We start from the raw sequence: 24,180 nt of genomic DNA, 5'->3' as shown, positions 1-24,180 counted from the left end.
TAGAGGAAAAGGGATTTATGGTAGAATATACCAGGTGCAAGTTTAGTAGTGACAAAGTAGAATATCTAGGACATATTCTTTTTAAAGGAGGTTATAAACCCACATTCAGGATAAATACTACAACACGTTTGTAGAACACTTTTGCAGAAATAACCCAACCATTAAGGGAGATGATGATGAAGAAAAATTAGAAATTTGTGTGGAATAGTGAATAGGGAGTTTTCCAATTTTTAAGAATATCCTTTGTTGTAGTTTAATTCCTATTGGTGTGTTCTAAGTAATTTACTATTGAAAACTAATGTTAATAGTACTGTGGGTGCAGTTAAATACCAGTTGGCATACTCTAACTGCTGATAGTTTTACAGTTTTTGAAGGTTATAGTTTGAAGCGCTTTCATTCCTGATGGTGGATTTTATCTGTTTCACTATTGGAAGTAATATTGCAGTACTATGGGTGTAGCCAGATACCAGTTGGCATATTGTGACTGTTGATAGTTTAAGAGTCTTGAAGGGTATATTTTGAAACACTTTAGACAGTAGTTGGCGCATTCTAATGGTTGATCATTTTAAAGGTTAGTGACTAGAGTTTGTAGACCCTCATAATCACTACGTTTTAAGAACTATGGGTGAAACAGTCTTAGCGCGTGTTTTGCACAGCAGTTGTTTCTGTGGGCATAATCATTGTATCATTGGGGAAAAAACTGTATATCATTATGAAAAATATACAACATGCACAACTGTTGGCATATTGAAACTGTTTTCCATTTCACAAACAGCATTGTAGCGCTATGTATGTACTCACATACCAGTTGGTGTATGTTAAGTTTGTATATTTTTTCAGTTCTTAAGTTTTTTTTTAAGCACTTACATACCTGTTGGTGTCTAGCGTGCAGTACCTTATGATCATTTTACAGGTCAGTGACTACATTTAGGTTTAAGGAATATTAAGTAGGCATTTGTTAGATTTGTTGGTAATCTATGTTTTATTGGAATGGAAGTGTCATTGCATTCAAACCAACCACATCTTTTTTTAATGTATGCAGTATAGAGACCAGCACTGGTTGTGACAACAGTGTGGTAGATTATGCGTATTGTTTTGAAGGTGTTCTTGCCAAGAGACACTTGCCCTTGTGTGAAGCTCGTGAGCTTGCAGTTGTTTTTCATACCATCTGCGGTATACCTTAAAATCCTTAAAATCATTGCTATTACATATCGGCTATGCAAGTTTATGTGTAAGGTGGAACGATTGTCTGAAATGCAAACAGTACATGATATGCCACGATTTGCATTTTGCACCAGCTGCTGAAATGAAACAGATTCACAATTAGGTATAGATACATTTACAAATTGTTCATTATGGACTTGCTCCTGTACAACATGGTTGCAGAGAGTGCATGTATGTTTCCACATGCATGAAATCTGGAAGATTTCATTTATAGGTATATTTTTGCTTTCAAGTACTTGCAGTAAGTGCATTAGAAATTCTTGAGGATCTTCCTGTGTGTTTATGGTGAATCTTACCATTCCTGCACAGTAGACCAATTCCTGCCTTATTCATGAGATACTGTATGTGCTGTCAGGATTATTTGTTGCATATCTATGAAGGAGGAGCATTTGCAAACACAACTGGTCTGCGCCGTTCAATCAAATGTTTTGAACAATTGGTGGCAATTAGAACAGAAGATTGATTGCTACATTTGCATAGTAATTTGCACCAGTTGTGTTGGAAAATGTAAATGGGCTAGAGAGTTCTGTGTCTGTGTAATTTGCTGGACCTCCACTTGGTTTGTTTAGAAGATCTAAACAACCTGTTGGAAGTGTACCTGTGTTTGCACTACATAGTTTTCTGGGTTTGCTACTTGATGGAGTAGAAGCTGTTTTAATTTTCTTTGGTGGTACTGTTGGCAGATCTCTTATAAGTTCTGTTTGCATTACTTTTGTTTTCACAAGCTTTCCTTTTTGAGGAACAGGATACATATCGAGATGGGGTATGTAGAGTGCATGTAGTCTGTTGTACTCCACGATGCAAGGTATGTCAGTCTTCAGTTTGTTTGTATCAAAATTGACAAGAAATAGTCCTCTGGGTGTATTTAGACGTGACCGTGCTATGTAACTCATACCTTCTTTAAAGACTGTGCTGCCAATGTCAATCAATGTCTGATCTGGCGTTAGACCCTGCGATTTGTGATTAGTAACTGCATATGCAAGAGATAGAGAGAATTGTTCTCTGCGTACGTACATGTCTTTGAAAAGAAGACGTACATGGCTTTGAAAAGAAGGAATCGCGCTATTGAGTGTGCTATGATTTTGACTTCTGAAAGTTTGTTAAAGTGGATGTTGACAAACTGAATGTTGCTGTCACGTGGATACGTCTGGAAACCAACAAGTTCCAAGTGCTCCAGTAACTAAACCTTGATCCACGTCAAGGTTACGTTATAGAATTACTCTACAGTTTAGTCACAATGTTAACATTTTCTCCAAACCAGCTGTGTTGGAGATACAGTTTTCTAAGCTATTCAGTTGTTCTGTTGATTGTTGACAAATAGGGAGTGTCATGTCGTGCACTTCCAGTTTGTCTGTGGAGTTAATATCCACTATTGGTTGCATATCTTTTATTTAACATTGTCTCATTGAATTGTGTACAGCTTGCTAGGGTTGGCATTAAGGAAATACATTTCACATTTTTGTCTGCTAATTGTTGTGTAACATCAGGAGCAGATGTGTCATGCCCATAAAGCTCACGAATACTTTTTAAAATGTTAGCATAGGTGAGGTCTGTAGACTGATGCATGTTTTGAGTTAGTTCTCTGTATTGGAAATGTTGCCAGAAATTTACATTTCCTATGCTGCCAGTGTGTTACGGCATTGTTTGTGCTGTAAGGTTTTAAAAATAGGTTCACCTTTCACTGGTGTTAATTGTAGATCTCCAAAAACACTGGGCCTCATTACACGGTAGGCGGTAGGGATTTAACATTACCGGTAATGGAATACCGGTAACGTTAAATCCCCATGCTAATTGCGACCCGGCTCACCGCTATTAGCGGCACCACTAAGTACGGTGCCACTAATAGTGGGCAGTCCGCGTGCGCGCAACCCTCCATCCCGTAAATAACGCCATGCCGCTAATGGCACAGCATCACAAGGCGAGCGGACATGCCAATAGCGGCATGGTAAAGCCCCCAAAACCCCTTACCGCCATGGCGCTAAAACCGCCATCGCGAACCACCCCTTAAGAGAACTGAGCAGTGTTCCCACCTGCCACAGGTGGGAACAGTCAGCACAGGTGGAGGCAATGGAGACTGTGGCAGCCCAAAAGGAGCACACCACACCCCTTCCCACACCAAGATGGTTCTAGTACTTGCAGCATTACATGGGCTGGAGGACATGATTGCAGCGCAGCAGCAACAAAAACAGGCAGCACGGAGGAGAAGGAGGAGGAGGAGGGCAAGACAGACACAGCAAGCACCACCACGGCACCTAATCATACCACAGAGGCACCCACCAATCCCCAGGATCAGAGCCAGTCCATTTAATCTAACCCCAGAGCAGATACACACCCTGTACCGTCTGGACCGGGATACCATCACCAGCATCGTGGACATGATACACAACGACATTGTGAGCCTCATAGACATCCGAACTGCCATCCCCCCTCTACTCAAGGTGGTGACTGTGCTCCACTTCCTGGCCACAGGCACCTGCCAGCATACAGTTTGCATGATGCATGTCATCTCACAACCAATATTCTCGCTGAAACTGAACCAGGTACTCGATGCCCTCCTGAAACATGCACCTGAACACATATTCATGCCACGGACTGCCCAGGAGATTGCAAACACCAAAGTTGGCTTCTATTCACTGGCAGGCATCCCAAGTTGCATCGGGGCCATCGACTGTACCCATGTGGAATTGGTTGTACCACATCACAATGAAGTAGTCTACCGAAACAGGAAGCAATTCCACTCCATCAATGTCCAAATGGTATGTGACGCCAGCAAGGTAATCACACATTGTTGTGCCCGTTTCCCCAGATCAACCCATGATTCCATGGCCCTGCGGAACTCAAATATCACCCGCTACATGGAGCGACAAGCCGGACAACATTCATGGCTACTTGGTGAGTTGCAGGGCAAGCACATGTCAGTGTGATGCGGGGGGAGATACATACTCCAACTGGGTGTGATTGGGGGGGAGAGATGCATACTTGAAATGGGTGTAGTTTGTCGTCCGTCGGACGAATGCACATACAGATGTACGCCAAAGTCCATCTGGGAAGCCTGCAACGTACCTGAGATGAACGGACATGCACGTATAAGCTACACAACATAGATGACAATCCAGGTCTAGAAACCTTATAAATCCATCCACATCCACATTGCACAACATTCCACGCCACAAAATACACAAATGTCATACATGCCGTCAAGATAGTCATACAGAATTAGTCCAGCATAACAACAATAATGCAATGTGCCCTTAAAAGCATGCAAAGGGATCACCCCTAGCCATAGCATTGCACCACACACCTATAGCAGCACTGAAGTGATGCCTCTCAGCATGAGAACATCAATATTGGAATGGCATAAAACCAGCAGTGTGGTACCAAATCTGCTAGGCCCAGGGACACCTAAAACCTGGCCTCACCCAGGACATGTCAATTACTGTTGAAGGCATTAATGGGGCATGTCTACTTGCAGGGTCGAGCTCACCTTTGCACATTGCAGTCACACAGACCATCTGCATGTATGCTGTTAATTGTGTACTTCAATCACAATGCAAATTCCATTTGTGTGATATGAACAGGCCGCTCTTGAGGGGAACAGTAACAGTACCCCATTCGTCCCCCCATACAGGTGATGCCGGCTATCCCCTGAAGATGTGGCTCCTCACCCCTGTACGGAACCCACAGAACAGGCACGAAGAGGAATACAATCGTGCACATACCTGTACCCGCATTGTGATCAAGCAGACTTTTGGCCTTTTGAAGACACGGTTTAGGTGCATTAGCAGGTCTGGTGGAGCTCTGTTGTATGGCCATGAGAAGGTGGCAAAGATCACCATGGCATGTGGCATGCTGCACAATATGTGTATCAGACGGAATGTGCCACTGCCCCCTGACGTTGAAATAGAAGCACCTGATGAGGATGGTGATGGTGATGAGGACGGAGGTGAAGGGGATGCAGGTCATGCAAGGGGGGATGGCCAGGAGGGACGTGCTGTGAGACAGCATCTGATCAACCAAATATTCTGAGTAACATGGTTTCGTAATGTTACATGGATATGGGTAGTAATGCACTGGTGTCTGTTTGGAAGCACACAATGGACCATGGCGTCAATAAAGTACACATACACAATGAAGAAGTCCAAGCCTGTGTTTTGTTCAAACACCAGTGTATTAAGGAACGTAAAGAAGGAAATGTGCATGTCCCCAAATATCCCACCCCCTCCCCCCCACAATAGTCCCATAACAACCTTCCCCCACCCCCCACAACAGTCCCATAACACCCTTCCCCCAACTCCCACAAATTTCCTATAACACCCTTCCCCCTACCCCCCACAACAGTCCCATAACACCCTTACCCCCACCCCACCACACGAGTCCCATAACACCCTTCCCCCCACTCCCCACAACAGTCCCATAACACCCTTCTCCCCACCCCCACAACAGTACCATAACACCCTTCCCCCCACCCCCACAACAGTCCCATAACACCCTTCCCCCCAGCCCCCATAACAGTTCCACATGTGTCTTGCACAATGTTTCCCTCCAGCCATGCACGCGGAGGCTTCAGCATGCACTCCCTATTGGCCATTGCCAACACCAGCATTGGGAGGCTGACTAGAGGTGCGCCTGGTGGTGCGTGAGGAGCGGCAGAGGGGGCTTGTCTGCCTCAAACTGGCAGATGAGGATGTGGCAGACTGTCCTGGTGGTGGTGGTGGTGGGAATTGGTAGTCCAATGTGTCCGCTATCCGTGTGAGGACCTCCCTGACTCGGATGATCTCCCCACACAGCCTGTCTGTACATGCCTCCATCCCCTCCCTGGAGTGCCTTGCTATCTCCGTAATGTCTGCCCTGAGACGGGCAGCCTCCTCAACATGCTGCCCAACCAGCACAGTTATTTCTTGTTGCCGCTAGCTGATGCTGGCCAGGTCGAGGGCAGCGTTGGGTTCTGGTGGTGTGGCTGCTGTGGCCTGTGATGGTACCAGATCAACAGATGAAGCCACCGGGGGGCTACTAAAAGCTCACATCTTCTCATCTCCAGTGACATTGGACCCAGGTGTGTGCTGTGGTGATGGCTCGAGGGTTCCAGGGGGGGTTGGGGTATGCATCTCCATGTGGAAGTCGGTGGGGTCCTCCACATCTGATAGTGGGGCAGTTTCTGCCGCCTCTCCTGCAGAACTAGCTGGAGCTGAGGGTGGGCCCTCTGTGGCCGGGATCGGTAGTGGTGGGTTAACCTCCGGAGGTGGGGCAGTTGTTGGTGGTGTGGCAACTTGTGTCTTGGCAGTTGCGCTCCACCGATGTTTCACACTCTGCATCGGGACCTTTCTGCCTTTGCCCCTTGATCTTGTGGGGGTGTCCTCTGTGTCCAAAGCCCTTTGTTTCTTATGCGCAGGTGGTGCCTGTGATGCATTGCCAGCATCCTCACTGTCTGTATGTGAGCCTGTCGGGGACAAGAAGGGGGATGTCATTGGTTATGGTTCAATGTACTTAATGCAGTATACATCAATAATGCAGTTGTGGCCATTTTGACTTCATTGTAAAGGATGCAGGTGATGTGTCAGTACAGTGGCTCATCCATGCATGGTTATGTGTGGCACTTGTCTCTGGTGATGTGTGCATCTGTGTGTGTTTGGGTCTGACACTGACATGGCCAGAGTGTGATGCAGGTGTGGATGTTTGGCCATCCATGAGGTGATTCTGGGCTCACATTTGGGGGGACCAGTATATTCACATTGCATGCTTTCATGTGTACACTCACCTCCACCTGAAGTGGTTGCCATGCAATGCTCCATCGTGCCGACTCCCTATATGCATTCCACTCCAATGAGGTTGGTGCATGTCTCCTCCCATTCTTGAAGTTTTATGGGCGACCCAGATCCACCTGCTGTGGCAATTTGGTGGTTTTCGGCAAGGATGTTTCTCACCCAGAGTCTCAGGTCATCCCACCTCTTTCGGCACTCACGCACATTGCGGGTGGTGGTGCCCACAGCACTGACTTTTAATGCAACCTCAGCCCAGATTGCCTTTTTTTTTCATGAGAGTCTCCCGCCGCATGTTGCTGGCAAAGACCACGGCGGCATTGTCAGCTAGGGTCTGGGTCAGCATGATTAGCTCCTTTGAGGTAATTTTTTCTTTCCGCTGCCGGTGGGTGTGTTTTTTCAATGCCTTGGGTATGTTGAGGGTGTTCCTGGTGATTTCCAACTGCAAGCTACTTCAAACAGGTCCAGGGGGCAGAGGATGGCAATGGATTGTGTTTTTAAAGTTGGCCGCCGTGCTCTTTCCCGTTCCTGTGCGATGATGCTATTTCTGTTTCCGCAATTTAACGGTCACCGCTAATAGCGGTGACCGCTATTTGCATGCAGCGTGAGGGCGGAGGTGGTATCTGCACTTTCGTCGAAGGCGGTAAGAGACTTTTTGGGGTCTTTAGCGGCATGGCGGTAGGGTCATTACCGGCATGGCGCTATGCTTGTGTCCGCATACTCATAATGGTACGCTATTAGCGCCCTCTTGCGAGGGCGGACACGTTAAGAGCGCCATGCCAGTATATTTGAGATTTTTAGCGCACAACGTGTAATGAGGCCCAATAACATGTTTTCCTCCAAAGAGATCTTTGTAGTCCGTTTTAAGGACCTCTTGCAAGCAGAGGTGAATCAAAGCCAACATTAGGTTGGAGACCATGCTCACCTAATCTATTATGAGTGTTTTACTTTCTTCCAGAATTCTGCATGGCTCCATAGCAGCTTCTGTTGGAAGTTTGTAGTACTCTAATTTGTTTTGGTGTTCTACTGGAAGGAGCAGGAGTCGGTGTAAAGTAACATCTCCTATGTTGTAGCCAGCTAAACCTGTGGGGGCTGTTACAACAGCTGAAAGCTTGTTTGTTAATTTTTGGAGGAATATGCAGATGATTTTTATTAAGAATGTTTGCCTGACCCATCTTCACCTCTTCCATAGAGGAGTACAGGTTTATAATTTTGACAGCTACAAGTTTTACTTTCATGCTGTAAACCATGTTCAATTTCTTTAGTTATTTCTAGGAAAATGCTGTGTTGCTCATCATTCAGTTGTGATTTCAGCAGAGCCAAATTTACTTCTGATTCCTCATATTTACACATGGTGCATCATTATGAGAATGCCGGTCCGGTAACAACGGTGCCGGTAAGCTATCAGCACTGTTGTTACTGGACCGGCGCACTCCGAATTCTGCAAGTGGGTGCCTTTCCACCTGCCAGGTCTGACCTTGCGGGCGGAAAGGCACCCGCTCGCAGACCTTGATGGATGCACCTGCACTGTTGCACACAGTGCCGTTGCATACATCCTCCCCATTCCTGTTGAGTCCTATGGGAATGGGAAGTAATTTTTCCGGGTGCCTGGCTTTGGAGAATTATCAGGACCGGCTGTAATGCCCCAGTAATTCCCCATTGCCAGGTGTTAGAGAGAATTCTCGAGAAAGGCTCATTTCCCTTTTCTGGGACTGACTAGTGTCTCCCAGAAAATGTAAAGTTGCCATTGACTTGACTAGTCTTTTTAAATTTACAGACCCAGTACAAACTATCTTCCATAGAGTACTGGGATGGTTATCCCTTATTGTCTGTTTCTCATGGAACATTATTTAATTCCCCTTTCTCTAAGATTTGGCTGGTGGCAGTGGTATCTACAATTATTTTCCTACCGCTGACTATGAAAATATTCTTGGTACTGTTAGAGGCTATGGTGGTAGCCTCCAACTTTAATCCGCTGGAGCCCTTTTCATTTTATTTTGGTTCCAGTTGGGTTTATTCGCCATTTCTTTTTGTAAAGGTCTTTCTCGTCTTTTACTCTGCGTGCCAAACCAGGTTTGGTTCCTTTGTTCACCGTCCTTTGGTGGCTGAGTGTCTAGGTCGAGAGGATGTGAGGGAGGGGTTTTAGGCCCCTTGCACAGAGTCTCCTTGGAGACCCAAGTCGCACTCTAGATTGATTGGCTAGGTGGCTCTCCTGCCAGGACAGCCACCCGGCTGTGTGATTGACAGCCAGGCTGTGTGAATGGGGGAAAACTGCTTAAAAGCAGCTCTCTGGGACTAGGAAGGCAGAGTCGCCACTGGATCAATAGAACCAAAGAGAAGCTGAAGGAAGAGGACTACCGCAACTACTGAACCTCCCGGTGAAGCCCTACTGCAGGTCCGAATCGCCTGAAACTTTGACGACAGGGAAGATCTGCAAGGAATCTTCTCCCCTTGAGCTGGTGGGACCAACCAGTTCGCCAAACACAAAGCAAGGCCTCCCTCTTCTGGTCGAATTTGCTGTGCATCATTTCAGTGAACCGGATTGCCAGGAGTACCAGACCCTGTTTGGGTTTTTAAGGAGTGCACCTTTTATTTGTCGCTTTGCTCTGCTGCTGGTTTCTTCCCTGAGCAGTGCAGGACCCTCCAGTCTTCCTCCTTCTTGTCAGTTCAACAGTTGCTTCAGGAACCGTGAGCCTGCAGGACCTGCCAGGAACTTCTGCCTTACCTACAGCATTCTAATTCTACTAAGGTTCTGTTCAAATCCGGTTGTCCATTCCGTCCGCTTATCCGAGGGCTTGTCCTTCTCTACTCTTTTAAATAACTTTTCTTCCGACCAACTTCATTTCAAACTCTTGGCAAAGACTTAACCGCAAACTACTCTAGACTGTGTGATCCTCTGCAAAGACACTGAACCATTAACATTGGCCGAGGCGTATTGATTTGAATCCTGGTTGAAGTAAGCCTTTTCTAGATTGCACCACTTGCTGGTGCTGCTTGATTTTGAATAACCTTGTCTTTCCCTCCCTTTTTAAATTGCTGGAGTACCATTTTGAGCTTAATTTGTCCAGTATTAAGATTGTGATTTTCTGCTGCTTTATATTAGTGAACTGTTCTATAACCGATGGTGTAAATAAATGTATATTCATTTATTTAGAAACCTTGAATCAGTGTTTGTTTGAACCATAGTAATTGTTGTCCTTTGTGTAACTTCTGATATTGCTCACTTTACTCTTGAAATAAGTCTGGCTGCTCAGCCATCACTAACACTTTACTGTGTAGTACAGGCTTGTACCAAAGGTCAATTTGTTCTTACACTTGTAGTCTTAATTGTGTGTGGTGGTACCAAAGGGTACTGCATACGATTCTGCCTACACCAGAAGCCGTTGAAAAAGGACTCCAACGGCAGCCATGCCATTTTTACAGGCCTGGCTACCGCCAGGGTTGTAATGAGGCCCATGGTGTTTTCTGCTTCATTCATGGTTAATTCTGCTTGTTTTACTATGAGTTTCTCTCCAAGTGGTTCTTGGCTTCCTGTAACAGAAGGTTGATTGCCCTCAGGAGTGTCTTCATTTAGCTGTGCCTGAACTTCTTCCTCTTGTTGGCGTTCATTGTCCATTAGCTTTCATTTTCATAGAAAGCACCTTCAAAGGAGTCATGGGTGCCTAATAAATCTTCTTCTTTTCTCCATGGTTTAAAAAGAGTAGGGACATGTAGTAAAGTTCTCTATGTTGTAGTGTTTTAAATGAAAGATTTATATGATTAATTAGGCTGGGTTTGGAAAGTTCAACAAGGCTGCCTTCACAAGTTTTGACTACGTATTTACCTTTATCTTCATCTGGTTTAATATTATTCTTGTACGAGACATTTTGGGATACTTCTGTTTGGGTAGTATGTGTCTAATAAATAGTTTTTCAAAATGTCCTTGCTTTTGGGATCATTTTGGGCTATTGATTCTGTCTGTGTACGATTTCAGCACTCTTTTTCTGGATGCAGCAGGACCAAGGCTTAGCCAGACTATGGGCCTCATTACGGGTCTAGCGGTTACCGCGCCAGTGATACCGGTGGGTTGCCTCTGGACCCGTAATTATTTCCGGTGCCTGACTTCCCGGTAACACCGGGAAGTTACAACCCCGGCAGATTGGAAAGTCATGCGCCAGTAAATTGTAAATTCTCTTTCCCACAGAATCCCACTGTGGGAGTGGAGACCATGGACACACCGGCACCGTTTATAACGGTGCCGGTGCTTCCATGAAATCTCTGCGTGTGGGTGCCATTCCACCCGGCAGGTCTGTCAACATAGCAGCCTCCCACAGACCTGTAATATGCCAGTACGGAAACAATTGTGCCGGTCAGCTTACCAGCACTGTTGTTAACAGAACGGCAGACTCAGAATGAGCCCCTATGTGTTCAGATTTGCCATATAAGGCTATGCTTGTTAAACGGTCTGCAGCTTCGTAGCATCCACATTCTCTACGGGACAGCATTTGTATGCCAACGCTGTACAATTTTTGTGACAGTGTTTTGTCAGATGATGTCATCCCAGAGGTCTTTCAGTTCTGTTTTCTAAGCTTTGGTTAGGTAGGCTGTGACATATTGTGCAACTGCAGTGGAATTTTCTGCAATGTATTGTATATCTATGTTTGCATTCCACATGAGGGCAATGATTGCATTGTAATCATTGATGTACTTTGAAGCTTTGTTTGGTTTAATGCAGTATGTGTTGTAGGCGATTTGTCTTTTATGCTGTGTGTAGCTATTTACTTTTCCTTTTTCTGAAACTGGTTTAGGGAAACCAAAGCAGCATTTGGTGTAGTTTTTCCCTTTGTTTTCATATCTGCATTGACAATATTTGCCACATGTATGTCTTTGGAAGCGTAATATTTGTGTATGTATCTCACTATGTGTGCTTTCTGAAGGGATGTTGCAGGTTACATATTTGTGAATGAAGTGCAAAACAGTGGCATCACTGTCCTGACAATTTAGGAGCATTTTTTGTAAACACTAAAGCATGTGGATGTGTGGTGTTCCTCTGGATTGATATTCTTTTCTCCAAAAGAAGTGTTACACTTTTCCGAGAGGAGACATTTTTTTAATTACAGATGAAGTACAGCATGGCAATAAGGTGGGGGTGAAAGTATCTTGATATGTTTACAGCGTCAAGAGTGCAGAGTTCTCCTGGAGTTTTTATGTCTATCCCTTCTTTGTTTTCATTTGCTATGTGTAGAGAGTTATGCAAGTCCTCACATTCATATTCTACACAACTCAAATTGACAAACCATGTGGGCGGGGCAAGGTTCCATAGCATACACCGTACATCAGCGTGATGTCGGAACCAGTACTCATTTTTACCACACATGTTGCCAAGAGATTTGTGATACTTGACTGCAAAACTTCATCTTTGTCTTTTATCTTTTGAAGTATTTGGGTAGCAGACATGTTTGAAAAATTGGAACCCGTTTTCAATGTGTGTGCAACTCCGTAAAATAGAGTTGGTATTTCACTTTCAAACAGGAGGTGGAATATGTATACAACGATTTTTCTGAATCTCGGGTCTTCAGAATACATTTGTATAGAGCGGTACTCTGGTGCTGTTATTTGTGTGCATCTTTCATCATACCTTCCACCTTTTCCCGTTGCACAGAGTAGAGGAAAGGCTCATGCTTCTACACTTTTTTCCCATATGCTGACTGGAGTTCCTTTGGCTTGACGCATTTGATATTTTTCTAGTGCATCGTCTATGCTGTTTTGGGACTGCAGTGGGTGAATTGTAAACTGGTCTAAAATATTGGATGCCGTGATAGGATCTACAAGTTCAAATTGGCCAGTTGCTGAGGAATCCTGAATTATTTTGGCAGTTTCCCTTAGGTTTTGTTCAATGTTTTTTTTTTGTAGTACACATTGTTCTGTTTAAGATATTGAAGGGCTTCTCTAACTTTGTTTAAGTCTACTAGTTGTTGCATATTTTTGTTGTCTTTCATTGGTGCACCATTCACAAGGATAATCAAAGATTGAACTATTGGCCGTTGAACTCCTAGAGTGTCTACATTTTGGCAAATAAACGATTTTGCCACAAATGCCTTTTAGTAATTCAGAAGGAGGCAATTTAGCCTTTTGGGTTGATAATGTATTATAGCGTGAAATGGGTGAACTGTTTGAATTATAATGCTCTCATACAAAATAAGCTGTTGGAGAGGTTTTTGAAGTGGGAATATTTCCAAGTTATTAGTGATAGCCCGTGAAGGCATTTGGTTACTATCAAGCTTTGTATTACAGTATGTGAAAAATATTGAGGTGCTAGTAATTTTGTATTTGTTTTCTGCTATAAGATAGAAAGCTAATTGGAACCATTAGGATTCCTCATTGTCTTCTATTTTGTATGTTATATCTACAGTTTTGGTGCTCTTTGTATAAAAAGTTCTGTGACAACACACACATACTTGGTTTGGGACAACAGCAGATGTGCTTTTAAACTTTCCTGTTTCTTTTTTGTATGTGTTTATTGGAACATTGGCATTTGTAAGGTTTTCACTACTCTTTTCTACAGTCACTGGATTTTCTAAGTGATCTTCACTTCCAAAATATTTGCTTTGGATTTGGTCTATTTTTTCAAGGAGTTCTTTGGCTGTGCCATGTAGGAGAATGATATTAAAATGTTGCAGTTCTAAAGCAGGACTTTTTGCATAGTACAGTCTGGACAAAATTCCGTAGAGTGGAATGGTGTGTTGCAAACATTTTGATGTGATGGAAGGTGCTTTTGCAAGCAGGTCCTGAAATACAGACTAATGAATGTCCTCGCAGTCCAGTGTCACTGCGTACTGGATAGGAGTACATGGTTTGCAAGGTTTTTATTCAAATGTTCTCTTTTCCTTTCACAGTGTGATTGAGGAATTGGAGTAAAGGTTTGAAGGATTGCTTCCATACGTTACACAAAGAGGTGCAGGGCAATTTGTAGACTGGACGGTTTGGTTTGGTGGATTATAAATTTGATTGCAAGTTTGTTGGGGACCTTTTTTCAATTAGGGTTTCTTCTGACATAATGGCATTGTCTACCATTTCATACCGTCGGCCACTGCTATGTATGGCAATTGGGTTTTTCTGCTCTTGTTTGTATGCCTATTCATTGAAATATGATTATGTGCTGGTTGTGTGAATCCACTCATCTGCACAGAAGTTTGCAAAGGTATCTCTGTTGACATTGCTCATGTTTCGAAGTACTTTTTGTAGTCTACTGATTAATTTTGTTAGTGGTTTCATTCTCGTTAATATTAATATAAACAATGTTCTTTTGAGGAGCATTGCACTGTCAATGAGAGCTTCCAGCAGTATACTTCTGCAGTAATTTTTAAGGGTTGAGTGTGATTTCTCTGCTGTTTTTATAAGATTGTGAAGTACTTTAGAACATTTTTGGTGAAATTATTTTTTTGGAATGCTTAACTGCGGCTATGTTAATATTGGTAGATGTAGTGCTAGTGCTATAAGTACTTTTATTTTTCTTAATATGTTTATTTTTATTTTTACTTTTTGAACGAGGGGCCATAGTTTTTTTACTGCTAGCTGGTTCAGTTTTGTTGATTGACTGTATTAGCTGTTTTGTTTGAACATTTGCTATAAATTCGGCTAGAGATGGATGCATATTTTGCATGCTTTTAGTTTTATCTGCTCTATTTTTTTGTTGTTTTCTACAGAGCTGATTTTTGGTAGGCATTCTGTTCTGTCTGTTGGAGAAAAAAGGAAGGTGTGGGTTTGATAGTTGTGCAATGTATTTGCGTGCATTGTGAATGAGTGTGTGAATATCAGGGCAGGCATAAACAGAGGGCTGTGTGATTGTGCAATAGGCTGTTATTTCTGGTTGAGAAGGTTGTAATAGTAGCTTTGTTTGTAGATGTGTGAGGGGCTTGGTTCAGTGCATATGACAGTGTACTGTGCATGAATAAGTAAGGACATTATGATGTTTTTATGATACTAGTATTTGTTACCACACTGGTGTTCAGATGAGAATAGAAAGATTGCCTGCTGAGGTGCAATGACTAATAGTGAGGTAAATTCTGTTGGTTTGGATAGTATTTTGTAGGCTACAATACTGTTACACTGCACTGTATGGGTGACAGAAAGAATACTAGTACACTACTGTACTTACTTTGTAGGATGTGAAAACTTGTTTTCTTCTGGTTCTTATCTTCTAGTGGAGATGTTGTATTGGGGCCAGTGGTTCTGTGATAGTGTGAGAGTTGTTGTTGCACTCTTTTTATTAGAAATGGAGTACTGCAAGTGCTAGTATGCCAAGAAAAATGGAGATGCCAAGAAGCATGTATTGATTAGAAAGGAGAATGATTGTGTGTGCAATTTCATTACATTTGACACACATGCATGCTTTGTATGTGCGTGCTATTGTAATATGTTTGAGAAATCGTTTCCATTTTCTTTCATTCATTTACTAAATATTACACACAGCACTGCTTTAAATGTACACATGCATTCATTAGGTTTCCTTCAAATGGAGCTGCAATGAATACTTTTAAACACATTGGATTTTGTCATTTGTCTATCCATGCAAATGGCATGCTTTTGTAACATATATCCGGTTTTCTTTTTGCGTGTCCATTGTGGGAGTTTTAGGGTAGCTTTGTTAGTTGGAGAAGTGGTTTTACAAGTGCCAGAATGAAAGAAGAAAATAACAGTTTGCACATTAGAATGAGCAATCTTGGCAAGTATGCATGCCGTAGTACAATAATGAAGTGTCACATATGATATGGCACTTAAACATGCTGTGGAAATATTTCCAATGTGGTTTTCATTTCTTTTACAAAGAAATCACAGAGAGTGCTGCTGAAATTGAAATATGTGTTTTGAAACTGTTTGCTCATTAAAAGAACACGTTCTAAGCACACTACATTGTAAGTAACTGCCACTTGATGTCAGGAGATGGGACACGTGAGAGTATGATTACTGAGTAGGTTATGCAGGGTAAGTGGCAGGAACCCTGTTGAAATGCATTTGTAAAAGAGTTGGACATTTACTTTACACAATATATGCATACCTGTAGTGTGTGTTGATGGATGCAGATGTGGATGATTCGGGAATAGAAATCGTGCAGAGTTTTACAATACTTTTTGATGCAGGTGCTTGGGAACACCAGGAGACCTGTACTGTGACTGTTGCACAGTACATCTGAAGTGTTGAACTGAGATAAGAGAGTTAGATGTACAGTTCTTGGATGTGATTGGTGGGTGGGTGTCTGACTGCTTAACAGTAGCCAATGAGGGAGTGCTGCAAAGAGTGAAGTGGACAGGGAAGAAGGGCTGTCTTGTTATACGGGGCCTGCAGACAATGGTGTAGTCCGTGGACAGGGCGTGCCACATCCGGGTCTTCTGATTGGATTAGCCAATCAGGTGTTCGGGGTTGTGCTTTATAGGAAGAGAGGTTAATAGTTTTTTTAATTCCTGTGTGTAGTGATGATGGCTGTGGTTGCAGAGATGTAGAGACTGAGTGTGTGGATGATGGGAGATTGTTTTGTGACTAATCTGCAGATTTGAGGGAGTGGAGGCTTTGTGGTGTGGTGTGCCTGGCCACAATTTACAAGGTGTGCTTGCATTTTGTCTGGATATGGCCACCTTCAATACTTCAGATGTTCTTGTGGTGCATTGTGGAGGACTGCATTTGGGATATATCAGTGCAGTAAGTTTGCTGAGTGCACTGTATACCTTGGTGAAGGCACTAATGCTGCTTTTTCCATGTGCCAAGTTGGTATTTTCACACATACCACCTAGAGCAGTATGGACCAGTCCCAATGTCTTCTGTCCTCAGCAAGATGCAGGGAGGAGTCTTGTGAACAGAGGCATGTCTTCTTGTTTGAGTCATGCTGGGATGTTCTCTTTTGAGAATGATAACATTAATTCTCTGAATGTTAACTTTTTTACTGCAGGTTGCATTTATTTGTCCAAAATTCGAAAAATGCCATTTTCCTTTCAATGTGAGGGATGCTTTGAAAAGGTTCATGTAAGGCTGTAAGGAAGAAAGGAAGAGAAAAGCCAAAAACAAATAAAAGCAAACAGTGATTGTTTAAAAGCAACTTTAAAAAAGGACCACTAAAGAGAAAGTCGCCTACCCTGGGTTAAAGTTCTCTCCCCACCCCCTTGAATTAGACAATTTATCTCCAGACATCGTGGTACTCTGTGGATAGCACGTGCCACATCTGAGGTTTATGAGGATGACAGGCATGGAAATGGGACTGTGGAGCCCAGTGGATTGGCCAATTAGGTTTCCTGTATGTGGTATGCAAGGAGAGAGTCGGGCAGAAGGTCTGTTTGCTGAGAGGAGTGAAGATGGCTATGGCTATGGCTGTGTCTTCCAGGAGGTAGTGTGTGTGGATTTTGGGGTATTCATGGATCCATTGGTTGCAGGTGTATGCAGAGCAGTGTGGAATGGTTGCACATCCTGTATTTCATCATGTTGATGTACAGTGGTATGGAGTGTGTGACATGAAGTTGGTGGACTTTAGGGCCATGTAACTAGATTTTCACTGCAGTTGTTTGCAATGAAGAAGACATTTGGGAAAATGATGGACATATTTCCAAACTCCCGAGTAATTTTTTCTTGCATTGCCCAGAGACAGATGTGGCAGCGCTCCAGTTCATCTGGTCCTCAAATGGAGAAAGCGAAGCGCAATGTCAACAGAGCTGTTTGTGCATTTTTGAGAGATGTTGGCATGACGTCTTTCCATAATTAAAACTTTAAAATTCACAGCATTTTTCTTTCCACAGAGATGGAGTTCATATTACTGATGCTGGTAATCAGCTTTTTTTTTTTGCAAAATATCCAAAATGCTTTGCAGCCCTTTCTGCAAATATAGCAAGCATTTTGCAATAGGTGTTGCATACTTTACCCTAAAACATCTTTAAAAAAGGCTCTTTTCATAGCCACTCTTTATCGCAAAAAGAGTGCAATGGTTTAGAAACTACTACTACCTACATTTTTCCAGATGTCCACAGACTACCACATTGTCCGTGGACTTCGCAGGCTGCGTGGGGGCCTGCACCTTTTTTTGGTACTTCTATTTTTGAACTGTGAAAGGTGGTTCTGAAAAGAGCTGTTTGTTTTTGATTTTAGATTTGTGATTGTTTTGGATTTTTTAAACAGGACACACAAGGGAGGGAGGGGAGAGAATGGAAGGTAGGGAAGGGGCACCAACCACGTGGACTAAGGGGCAGGTGGAGAGAGGAAGATGTTGGGTGGGCCTCACTTATGTAGGGGGCACTGTTTATCTTGCTCCTGGACAACAGCCTCATAAGCACTTCAAAATTGTTCCCCCTACAGAGACCTGCATCACAGTACATACATAGAACAGTGACCCTCGAAAGGCAAGGGTCCACTGCATTATGTATGGCCTGCGAGGCATGTTCAGCGATATGCTGCCTCACAGGACGGTCTCTTGTGGTGACAGGAGCAGGTGTTGAGGATGCGACAGAGGAACTCAACCTACTACCGCCTTCGAAAGGGACGACCCTTCGAACTGCTGCTTTGTGGTTAAACCTCAGGTGTCACCCCATAGAGGTGGTCCCGGAGCTGTAAAGTCCAGGCTTTCTGTGACTGAGTACCATCTTGCATTATGTACATCTAACCTTGGCTGCAAGTGCGTTGGGTACCCCTCAACGGTGGTAAACAGCCTCCACACCGAAGACTCACGCAGCCGGTAGTAGGGACCTCCACTACCTCATCCTCTTCATCTTCTTGATCCCCTATGGATCACAATGCCTGTTCCCCTCTCCAGGTGGACATGGTAATGGAAGAGGTTCTGGGGCAGCTGCAGCAGCCATGCATGCCTTTGCAGATGAAAAGCAGCACAGCAAAAGTAACACACCACAAAAGCAATCTCCAGGAAGTGCTCACTCCTGGTCAGCCAGAAACACAATGTGGAGCAGCAGTGGGGTGTGCTTCATGGAAAGTTGCGCACTCTATGGACACTCTGAGCCTCAGGCTGGGCTCATAAAAATGCAAAAAGTATCTAGATCGACCAGGGCATGATCTAGGACCTCTGGAATGGTGAGTTTTTGGCTTAAAATATCATGAATTGGCCAAAAAGTACTTTCTAAGTGTCTGGGGGTCTGAACAGTGTCCGCGGGTGTGGTCACCGGCTGACATCGTGAACGTTTACGGATGGGACGGCCATCTGTGGGACATCCATTGCATGGGATTCGGTGTCTGCAGGACAGGGTTGTGCTCCCTGAAATTATTTAATGTGCGACACATGCGTGCCGACAGTACAGGACAGGTGCAATGTTCATAGGACATGGGGAATCAGATACGCATGCACCCAGGTGTCCGCAGGGCAGGGTTGTGCACCCCAAACTAATTAAATGTGCAACACTTGCAAGCTGACAGCACCGGATAGGTGCGATGTTCGTAGGACAAAGGGGATCATATGCGCATGTGCCCAGGTATCTGCAGGACAGAAGTGGGCTCCCCAAATTAATGAAAAGTGCGTCATGACTTTACAGACATGCCGGACAGGTGCAATGTTCGTAGGACACAGGGGATTGGATGCACATGCGCCCATGTGTCTGCAGGACAGGGGTGGGCTCCCTGAACTAATTAAAAGTGCGTCATGACCTTGCTGACATGTCCAGATAGGCACAGTGTTCGTGGGACACCCGCAATTTTGATTACGGACAGCCCAAACAGTTGCACTGTCTGCAGACCCCAAACAGGGTTTTTAAAAAAAACATGCACACACACACCAACAATAAACACATAGAAATGTATTAACACAGAGAAATACAAGAATGGTTTGGGAATGTGGTCAAACGCGCAATGCCATGAACATTTGTAGCTTCAACAAATTATATCTCAAATCTATAGTCACAGATACACATATACTGCTGGTACAAATATGTTTAATCCGTTTCTGTACAGCCGACACACGTTTTGAGCACACTAATAGTTTTCAAGGCCCAATATCTTGTGCAAAGAGCAATGAAGAAATGATGTCACGAGCAGGTGAGTAACACATCAATTTGTATTTGGAATAAGTATCTCGGGTCAATAGAACACCACGATAGAAAGTCACATCCAATGGTATCATGTGTAGCGAACGCCAAAATCAGAAATGAGGTAAATCCCTTAGGAGAAAAACAGTCCACTGTATCATATCAGCGTTCAGGCGGTCATGCCACTAATGGCGACATTTGTAACAATGATGAAAGGGTTCAATCCCACTGACTGCACTCGCTCAGCGCGAGAGGTTCACACATTAGTGAACCTCTTGCGCTGAGCGAGTGCTGTCAGTTGGATACAGTGGACTGTTTTTCTCCTACGGGAGATGTGCCAGTACAGGACAGACGTGGCACTTGCATGGAGGAATAGCAGGGAAAGTATGGAGAATGCCAGGCGAGTACCTGTTCAGACCAGAGACACCACTGGATGAGAAGGAGGGAACAATTGTGTCAATAGACATCGAAGCAGCTGTGGCAAGAGAGGATTGGGTTGCAGTACACGCAACAGATGACCAAGGGAGAGCATGGAAAGCAATAATTGCAGTGGCAGAGGGATGCAGGCTGACACAAGTAACAGATGAGGAGCTGTTTTCGGAAGAAAGAGTGGAGAAAGAGAGGATGTTGGAAATGAGAGCGAGGTTCAGGCTACGGATTACATATAGAGAGGGATGCACAGAAAATGGCAATGGCACTGGGAGCGCCGCCGCCATTCTGGGAGGAGGTTTTGTCCCTATGATGTGGGGTGTATAAAAAGCATAGGGGGAGTACAAATTATCAAAACTGTCCTGCGAGCCAGAGTTCTTCGAGATGTGCCTGGATTTGCCTATGAGCATGTAATCCCTGTTGGTTTGTTGGCTGTAATAAACCTCAGTTGTACTTGCTACTTGTCTGCACTTGCGTTCCTTTTGGGTAAGGGAAGGAGTTAGGCCTTCCATGAGTTTGGCATCCGCGGAGTCCTAACAACCCACCCTGCTTGCCTAGGAGACCATCCTAACATCTAGATATATAACACCTTTTGAAATTTAAAATTCTGACTGCCAGTGAACAAAACCAATTGGCCTAGATATGTCAGTGAACAAAAACAAGTGGCCCAGATGTTTGATGTCATCAGTGATGTCATCAATGACATTTGTGATGTCATCTTTGATATCTTTGGTGTTAGTCTTAGAAGTGCATGGTGGTGGTGCAAATTATGGTTGCTTAGCTTACCATAACTGGCAAATTTCTGGGGGTTTCGGTTTTACTTGTAAGCATAACGTCCCTTTAACAAAGTTTGTTCAAAGTGGAATATAACAAAACAAAAAATATATGCTTCCAACATAATTAACTCACAGAAACTGCACAGCTAGGAGCAACAGCAGACCTACACAACAGTAAGAATACAACTTACCAGAAACTAGTAAGTAAACTTTATTTTTCTTATATATTTCTAAACTTTTTGTATTAGGTACACTAAAATACATACATTTTTGTTTTTTACACAGACATGTCCAGTACTTTGGAATGGCTTGAGGAAAATTTCCCACGTGAGGAAATGTCTGAAGACAGTAATACTAATGGTAGACACTTCTCTTTATAAGCAAATTAATATTCATTACTTTATGTGCACTTAACATATATATATATATATTTTTTTAACAGACCATACAAACATTGAAAATAATACACCAAAAAACACATTGGAAAATACTCTGCAGCGCATGGAACAAAAAATGGACAGGCTCATGGAAAATTTCAATCTTTTGAAACATTTTGTGAGGACCACATAAAAGAAAAAAATAAATACCCTCAACACCAAAAAAAACGTTATGATGAGACTTCCATCCCTTCATCCCCTCCCTTCCATCCTCTCCAACCCCCTAATTCCCCTATATTTGTATCAGTTTCTGCTTCCCCTCTCTTTCATAAATTCTGTATCTGTATATAATAAAAAAAATATTATGTGTCTTTTAATTCAATCCTTCATGTCTTTTTTAAAAAAAAAGTCAGTTAGGGTGTCTGCGGACAGCAGCGCCTGTCTGGAATGTTTGTAATCAGCCAAATGGGGGTGTCCTAAGGACACTATACCTGTCCGTACTGTTCACAAGCAAGATGAAACTGTTCTTAGAACACACTTGGTGTCCGGGATGACCGTAAGTGAACAAAATGGAGATGTCCTATGGACAGTATACATGTCCGTACCGTCCGCAGGCAAGTTGAAACTGTCCTAAGAACACTTGCGGTGTCCTGGATGTCCATAATTAAACAAAATGGAGGTGTCCTAAGGACACTATACCTGTCCGTACAGTCTGTAGAACATCTACGCACATGCGCACCACACCCATAAGTCCTGCGAAACATTGCACCTGTCCGTAACTGTCCGTCTCACTTGTGTCGCACTTTTAATTTGTCAAGGACCCGAACTCTGTCCATAGAACACCTGCGCGCATGCGCATGACCGTTCCCGTGCATTTGGTGTCCTGTGGACACCCGTTCCCTTCGCGGACGTGTTCCTGACGTCATCATGTGACCGCACCCACGCTGAGCTTGTGTCCTGATTTGTGGACACCGTCCAGTTCCCCAACATTTTAAAAGAACTTTTTCCGACAATCCAAATTTTTTTACAGTAAAAATTCACCATTGCACATGTCCCAGACAATGACCCTGGCTTTCCACATACTTTTTGGAATTTTTTTAACCTTTTTGGGTGTGTTAGATCTCTCCGCGAAGCGCACCCCTCCTCCCCTATAAAAGGCCACACCCCAGAGCTGATCTTCATTGTGATTCTGGCTATTGCAGATTGACTTTTGTAACCTTTGCTGTTCTTGCTGAGATTATCTCATCATCCCTGATGGCATCCATGGCTGCTGTTGCTACATCTGCCTCAACACTACCCCCAAACCCTCCACCACCACCTACCCAAGGACCTGCAGAGGGGAACAGGGGTGAGGATGTAGAGGACGAGGATGAAGAGGATGAAGAGGATGAGGTAGAGGAACGCCCTATTACCAGCACTCGCCGGGCGTCTTGGGTGTGGCGGTTGTTTACCATTCATGGTAACGTACCAAAAGCATGTGCGAACAAGGTCACCTGCAACCAGTGCAAAATGGTGCTGAGTCATGGGAGAAGTGGTTCGTACAGCTTTGGTACGACATCCATGAAGCAACACCTGAAGTCGTTCCACGGTGGGGCCATTCGCAAGGTTGTACCTTGTGATGAATATAGTAGGTTGAGTTCCTATACCACATGCTCCAGTTCCGCTCCTCTCACCACAAGGGACACTCCTGTTGGAGAGCGCTGTTAGGGAGAAATCTCCTTTCATGGCTAATTTCCCTCATGTACTGAGTCCCCCAGCAACTTTGCTGGACTTCTGGAGTTAATTTGTTCACATATTAAGAGTGTGAGCTTTTCCCCCACTCTTTCCTGTGTTTTGCTATGTGTTTCTACCTGTTTCTTTGTGATTCTGGGCTCTGGAGTACACCACTTCAGTAGCCCGCTTCTTTGTGCGTGTCACCCAGCACCTTCTGTGCAGTGGCACAGGGTTGTCGTTCAGACTCCCCCGACTCCATTTCTGAGGCGAGTACCATCCCCCAGAAAAAGGTAAAGTTACGATTAACTTTACTTAGTCAATCTACCACAGATCCAGTACCCCCCATCTTCCATGGAGTACGGGAAAGGGTTAATTCATATCCCTTTTTATCTGTACCTCCTAGAGCATTGTTTCGCTCTTTTAACATTTAGACGTGGCTGGTGGCAGTGGTTTCTACCCTAACTTTTCTACCGCAATTATATTAAATAAACGTGGTACTGTTCTTGGCTATTATATTAGCCTCCAACATAAACCCGCTTGACCTAATCGTCTTTCTTTTGGCTCCTGTTGGGTTTATTCACCATTTCTTTTTGTTAAAGTCCTTCTTGTGTTTTACTTTGTGCGTCAAACAAGGTCTGCCTTCTTTGTTCACTGTCTTTTGGTGGGCTTCTGCTCAGAAGTCCTCCTCAAGGCTCCTGGGTGTCTAGGTGGGCTGAATGTGAAGGAGGGGTGTAGTCACCTCCTGCACAGGGTATCCTAGGAAACCCAAGTCGCACTTTGTCATGATTGGCCAGGGTAGTTGTCCGGGCTGGAAAATGCCCCTGCTGGGTGATTGACAGCCAGGCTGTGTGAATGTGGTTTGTTCACATAAAAGGCAGGTCTCTTGGGTTAGAAGTCAGCGAGTCGCCACTGGAACTACAAG

The sequence above is a fragment of the Ambystoma mexicanum genome, chromosome 3q (assembly GCF_040938575.1).
Source record: "Ambystoma mexicanum isolate Mex_15411 chromosome 3q, UKY_AmexF1_1, whole genome shotgun sequence".
Classification (NCBI taxonomy): Eukaryota; Metazoa; Chordata; class Amphibia; order Caudata; family Ambystomatidae; genus Ambystoma; species Ambystoma mexicanum.
This window is presented reverse-complemented; position numbering follows the sequence as displayed.